The sequence below is a fragment of the Triticum dicoccoides genome, chromosome 4B (genome assembly GCF_002162155.2).
Source record: "Triticum dicoccoides isolate Atlit2015 ecotype Zavitan chromosome 4B, WEW_v2.0, whole genome shotgun sequence".
Taxonomy (NCBI): Eukaryota; Viridiplantae; Streptophyta; class Magnoliopsida; order Poales; family Poaceae; genus Triticum; species Triticum dicoccoides.
In genome coordinates, this window is record NC_041387.1 from 456,048,461 (window position 1) to 456,054,360 (window position 5,900).

The following is a 5,900-nucleotide window of genomic DNA, read 5'->3' on the forward strand; positions in this document are numbered from 1 at the left end:
CACTTGGCTCTTGCTCTTTATCCAACCCTTGTAGATATTGAAACAAAGGTAGCCATCCATTGCAGCATACTAGATGTGGTTTATATCTAGTACATTCCACTGCCATGCATGATGATGAAACGTGTGCGGAGGTTTCTCCAGTTTACCGTACGAAGGATGAACCATGGCTCCTGCCAGGGTCAGCATTGAAGGCTGACCACGGGAGGGCAGCAGCCGATTCTTCTGGAGGTCGAAGGGGTTGCCTACAACGAGGCCTATCCGACCAGGACTCTTTTGTCGTTCATAAACTCTACAGTAACGAATTTGACTAGGCCGCCCTTGAGTAAGATCTTAAATTCCTCGCACTCAACGTTGCCATGGCATATGTGGTAAACCAAGCATAAGTCATGCACGCAAACCTGGATCACAACGGGATTCTTCTTCTCTCCCTCCTTTAGATCATTCTCTTGTCCCAGGACTGTGGTGTACTCAACATCTAGCCCATCGACCCACTCATCATTTGAGTTTTCGAACATGCGTCTGAAGCGAGCAAGGCATCCTTTCACCGTCGCGAAAGAACGGGTGTAGATGACGTCGAACTCATCACCGGTGATGGTTCTAACCTTATACTCACCGCCAATCATGGAGATTTGGGATGCCATGGATTTTGGAGGAGGGTTAGGATTAGTGGAACTGCCGTAATGTGAAAGGACGGGATGACTGATGGAGTCATGTACCTAGGGTAGGGTCACAGACCTGATCTAAGTACCCTGCCCAGGGACATCCTTAGAAGAGATCACCTTCCAGTCGACTTACGAGGGACTCACTCGACTGACTTGAAGGACTCGACCATGAAGACTCACTCGACCACCAGAAGGTCAAGAGGCACTCTGCACTGCAACGGTCTGTAATTAAGTAGACTTTATGATAGTAAAGACACTTTATGTGGGGCGTTACCAGTAACGCCCCGGACTTAACGCACCTTAAACCCTCTCCTACGTGGGCTGGCTGGGGTCCTGGCGCACTCTATATAAGCCACCCCCCTCCACAGGTAGAAGGGTTCGGCACCCTGTAACTCATATACACATAATCCACTCGACCGCCTCCGGGCTCCGAGACGTAGGGCTTTTACTTCCTCCGAGAAGGGCCTGAACTCGTACATCTCTTGTGCTTACAACCTCTCCATAGCTAGGACCTTGCCTCTCCATACCTACCCCCCACTCTACTGTCAGACTTATAACCACGACAGTTGGCGCCTTCGGCGCCGTGGGGCAGGTGTTTTAGCGATTTTGTGGAGAAGTTGCGATTCTTCCGAGTACTTTCATCATGGTGGCTGCTGGAGTTTTGGTCGAGGGCCGAGAGATCCGTCTCGGTACTCTCACCTTCGTCGCCGATGACTCCGCCTGGCTCCAGGAGGCTCCACTCGACGTCGATGCGCTCCCCGTCCGCGGTGCGACGCATTTTCGCGCATGTGTCCGCGGCGTTCTGCTGCGGCAACCGTCGACCCCGTATCGGTCGACTCCCCCATCGGCCACCCTCCCGGTCTCCCGCCAGTGCAAGCGCTCGGGCCGGTCGAGGCTTCAGCGGTGGGTGAGGCACACGGTGGCTCGCCAGACGGCCACCACCCAAGTTGCGGCAATCGAGCCCGACGAATCTCTTTACGGCCTGTTCGATCTGTCAACTGGCTCCGTAGAGACTGCATCCGAGTGCGATAGCAGTGATCCAGCGGTGGAAATCCTGATGGTCGACGGGCCCCACAGTCCCCCTGGCTTCGCCCGTGATGGTGGGGCAGGCGACGGAGGCGACCCCGCACGAGACCACGAAGAGTACCAGCCCAAGCCACTCGACTCTCTGCAAAGAGAGGAACTTCGCCGCAGGAACGTGGATGCCCTGCGTACTCCCATCGCAGGAGAAACCCCCAAGGCTCGCGCCTTGGAGGAGGCACGTTTGGCCAACTTGGCCGAACGCACTCGCCTGGAGAATCTTCAGCGAGCACTCGACGAGCGCGCACGGCAACGAGTTCCCGACACCAGTCGACGTCAACTCTTCCCGCCGACTCAGGTATATCGAACCCCAATCCAGAATTTAGCAGCTGCGACCCGTATTGTAGAGTCCATCCAGCCCTCTCAGTCGGAAGCTGGCAGAGGCTTGATGCAGATCAGGGATCTGCTCCGGGCAGCAGGTGATCAGAATTCGGCCGTGTCACAGTCGCGCAACAGAATTCACAGTCGATCCGTCGCTGCGAATACGGTTCAGTCGGCTCACAGCCCCAGATCGCCTCCGCGGCGTGAAGGGCGCGAGAATCGCCGAGATGATAGGTGTCGAGTGCCCAATTCCCCTCCGAGGGGTGGGTCTTACGCTCCTCGGCAGCAAGATGACAGACGTCAGCTCAGTGCGGGGCGAAGAGTTCTAGTCGACCCCAGAGAACCAGGCTTCGACGCGCGATCCATTATCGTGCAAGGCTTGGTCGACCGGAACAGAGCCCATCGAGGTGGACTCGACAGAGATGCGCCTACGAGCAGTCGAGTGCATGTTTCTGGTCCGGAATGTTTCAGCAGAGCTATCAGAGCCGCAGTGATCCCTCCCAATTTCAGGTTGGCAACAGGAGTCAGCAAGTTCACTGGTAAGTCTAAGCCTGAAACTTGGCTTGAGGACTACCGAGTGGCGGTTCAGATTGGTGGTGGGAATGATGAGGTGGCCATGAAACATCTGCCCCTCATGTTGGAAGGTTCTGCCAGAGGATGGTTGACTCAGTTACCTCCTAGCAGCATTTACACTTGGGAAGGTCTGTCCCGAGTGTTCGTCAGAACGTTTGAAGGAACTTGCAAGCGACCGACTGGATTGACGGAGCTGCAAGTCTGCGTGCAGAAGACCAATGAGACTCTCAGGGAGTATATTCAGAGGTGGATCACTTTGCACCATACTGTGGAGAATGTGTCTGATCATCAGGCAGTCTGCGCCTTCAAGGATGGTGTCAAGAACAGAGAATTGTGTTTGAAATTTGGTCGAACCAGTGACATGACCTTGAGTCGGATGATGGAAATTGCTACCAAGTACGCCAACGGCGAAGAAGAAGACCGACTCCGAAGCAGCAAGAACAAGCCGAGTCAGTCGGAGAAGGGAAACACCAGTCGGAAACAGAAGCGGAAGGGTGAACCGGCAGCTCCTGGAGAGGCTCTGGCCGTGACTCAGGGAAAGTTTAAGGGGAAACCAAAAGGATCCTGGAACCCTAAGAAGGTAAAGGATAAGGAAGGGAACGACGTGATGTATATGCCGTGCCACATCCACACGAAGAAAGACGAAGAGGGGAATATCATTTACCCAAAGCATACCACTTGCCAATGTCGACTCCTGATCCAGCAGTTTCAAGGAAAACAGTCTAAGGACAAGGAAAAGGAGTCGGACAAGGCCGAAGGCAAGGAGGATAGTGAGGAAGGATATCCGCATATCAACTCCACTCTGATGATCTTTGCAGATGCGGAAAGCAAGAGTCGATTGAAAGTCATTAACCGTGAGGTGAACATGGTTACCCCAGCAAAAGCAAATTATTTGAGATGGTCCCAAACACCCATCACATTCGACCAATCTGATCACCCGACTCATATTGCCACCCCTGGGAGGCAAGCTTTGGTGGTCGATCCAGTTGTCGAAGGCACTCGACTGACAAAAGTGCTGATGGACGGTGGTAGTGGGCTAAATTTGTTGTATGCAGACACACTGAAAGGAATGGGCATTCCGATGTCCCGACTGAGCACCAGTGACATGAGCTTTCATAGAGTTATACCAGGGAAGAAAGCCGAGTCACTCGGCCAAATAGCTCTGGACGTGGTGTTTGGTGATTCGAAACATTTTCGCAAAGAGAAGTTGACGTTTGAGGTCGTGGATTTTCAGAGTGCATATCATGCCATTTTGGGGAGACCAGCTTATGCGCGGTTCATGGCTCGACCATGTTACGTGTACCTCAAATTGAAGATGCCCGGCCCCAAAGGAGTGATCACTGTCACCGGTGATCGGAAAAAGGCAGAAGAGTGCTTTCAGAAGGGCTCAAAGATTGTCGACTCCCAGGTGACAGCGGTCGAGTTTGAAGAATACAAGCAAAACGCAGATCCGAGTGATTTGCTGCGATCCAAGAAACCCGCCACAGAATCTGCATTTCAGTCGTCCGGTGAGACGAAGCCCGTTCACATCCACCCGACCAACCCCGATGCAGCTCCGACCCACATCTCCACAACACTCGACCCGAAATAGGAAGAAGCGCTCATCCAGTTCCTCCGTGAGAACTGGGACGTTTTTGCATGGAAGCCCGTTGACATGCCAGGTGTTCCCAGGGGACTTGCTGAGCATCGCCTAAGAGTCGACTCATCAGCAAAACCAGTCAAAGAGCATCTTCGGCGGTCCGCCGTCCAGAAGAGAAAAGCCATTGGTGAGGAAGTGGCTCAACTGTTGGCGGCAGGATTTATCCGAGAGATATACCACTCCGAGTGGCTCGCTAATGTCGTCATGGTTCCTAAGAAGGACAAATCACTCCGAATGTGCATTGATTTCAAGCACATCAACCGGGCCTGCCCGAAAGATCATTTTCCTCTCCCTCGCATAGATCAAATTATTGACTCAACCGCGGGATGCGAGAGATTGTCTTTTCTAGACACCTACTCCGGGTACCACCAGATCCGTCTGTACGGACCCGACGAGGTAAAAACAGCTTTCATCACTCCATTCGGGTGCTTCTGCTTTATCACCATGCCATTCGGCCTCAAGAATGCCGGAGCCACATTTATGCGAATGATTCAGAAGTGTTTACTCACTCAAATCAGTCGGAATGTGGAAGCGTATATGGATGATATCGTCGTCAAGTCACGAAAAGGTTCCGACCTGCTCGCTGACCTCGCCGAAACATTTGCCAACCTCAGAAGGTATGATATCAAGCTCAATCCATCAAAGTGCACATTCGGAGTTCCTAGTGGCAAGTTACTCGGTTTTCTCATTTCCGAGCGAGGGATCGACGCTAATCTAGAGAAGATCGGCACTATTCTCCGAATGAAACGCCCTGTGTGAGTGCACGATGTCCAGAAGCTTACTGGATGCTTGACCGCATTAAGTCGATTCATCTCACGACTCGGTGAAAAGGCATTGCCTCTTTACTGTCTGATGAAGAAGGCAGACAAGGTCGAGTGGGAAAGAATTTTGAAGTCTATCAGACAACCTCTGAGCCACCCTGTGCAAGCCAGAGCCAGATAGGAACGATCATCTACAGCCGTCGGATTGATCCCAAGAGCAATCCTAGCCGTTAATCACGCTCTAGCCCAGAGGTCAGAGTACATCAACCAGACTGAAGTGCTTGCGTCCTTATTGGTAAAGGATGCAGCGGTACGAGCCTATAGAAGAGATCCTGTTCAAGTAAGGTGTATGGAATATACATGACCACAAAGAAGGTTGCTCATTATTTCTCTGATCATTCCATCACAGTCGTCAGCGACGCTCCACTATCAGAGATTTTGCACAACAGAGATGCAACTGGTCGAGTGGCTAAATGGGCGATTGAACTTCTTCCCCTTGATATCAAGTTTGAGGCGAAGAAAGCCATTAAGTCCCAGGCAATAGCAGATTTCCTCGCTGAGTGGATTGAACAACAGCAGCCGACTGAAGTTCACTCGGAGCATTGGACCATGTTTTTTGATGGCTCTAAGATGTTGAATGGTTCCGGTGCTGGGGTTGTCCTCGTTTCCCCCAGAGGAGATAAGCTCAGATATGTGCTCCAGATTCACTTTGATTCCTCCAACAATGAGGCAGAGTATGAGGCCCTCTTATACGGATTGCGCATGGCCATTTCACTCGGTGTCCGTCGCCTGATGGTCTATGGCGACTCGGATTTAGTGGTCAACCAAGTGATGAAGGAGTGGGACGTGAGAAGCCCAGCCATG

At 52.3% G+C, this 5,900-nt stretch overlaps 1 non-coding gene across 1 annotated transcript; it reads right to left on the bottom strand.

Annotated features, from left to right (window-relative positions):
* Positions 1–5,167: 5,167 nt before the first annotated feature.
* LOC119296610 lies at positions 5,168–5,385 on the bottom strand. The gene has a single exon (XR_005145334.1). It is a non-coding gene; the product is annotated as a small nucleolar RNA U3 (small nucleolar RNA).
* Positions 5,386–5,900: the final 515 nt, after the last annotated feature.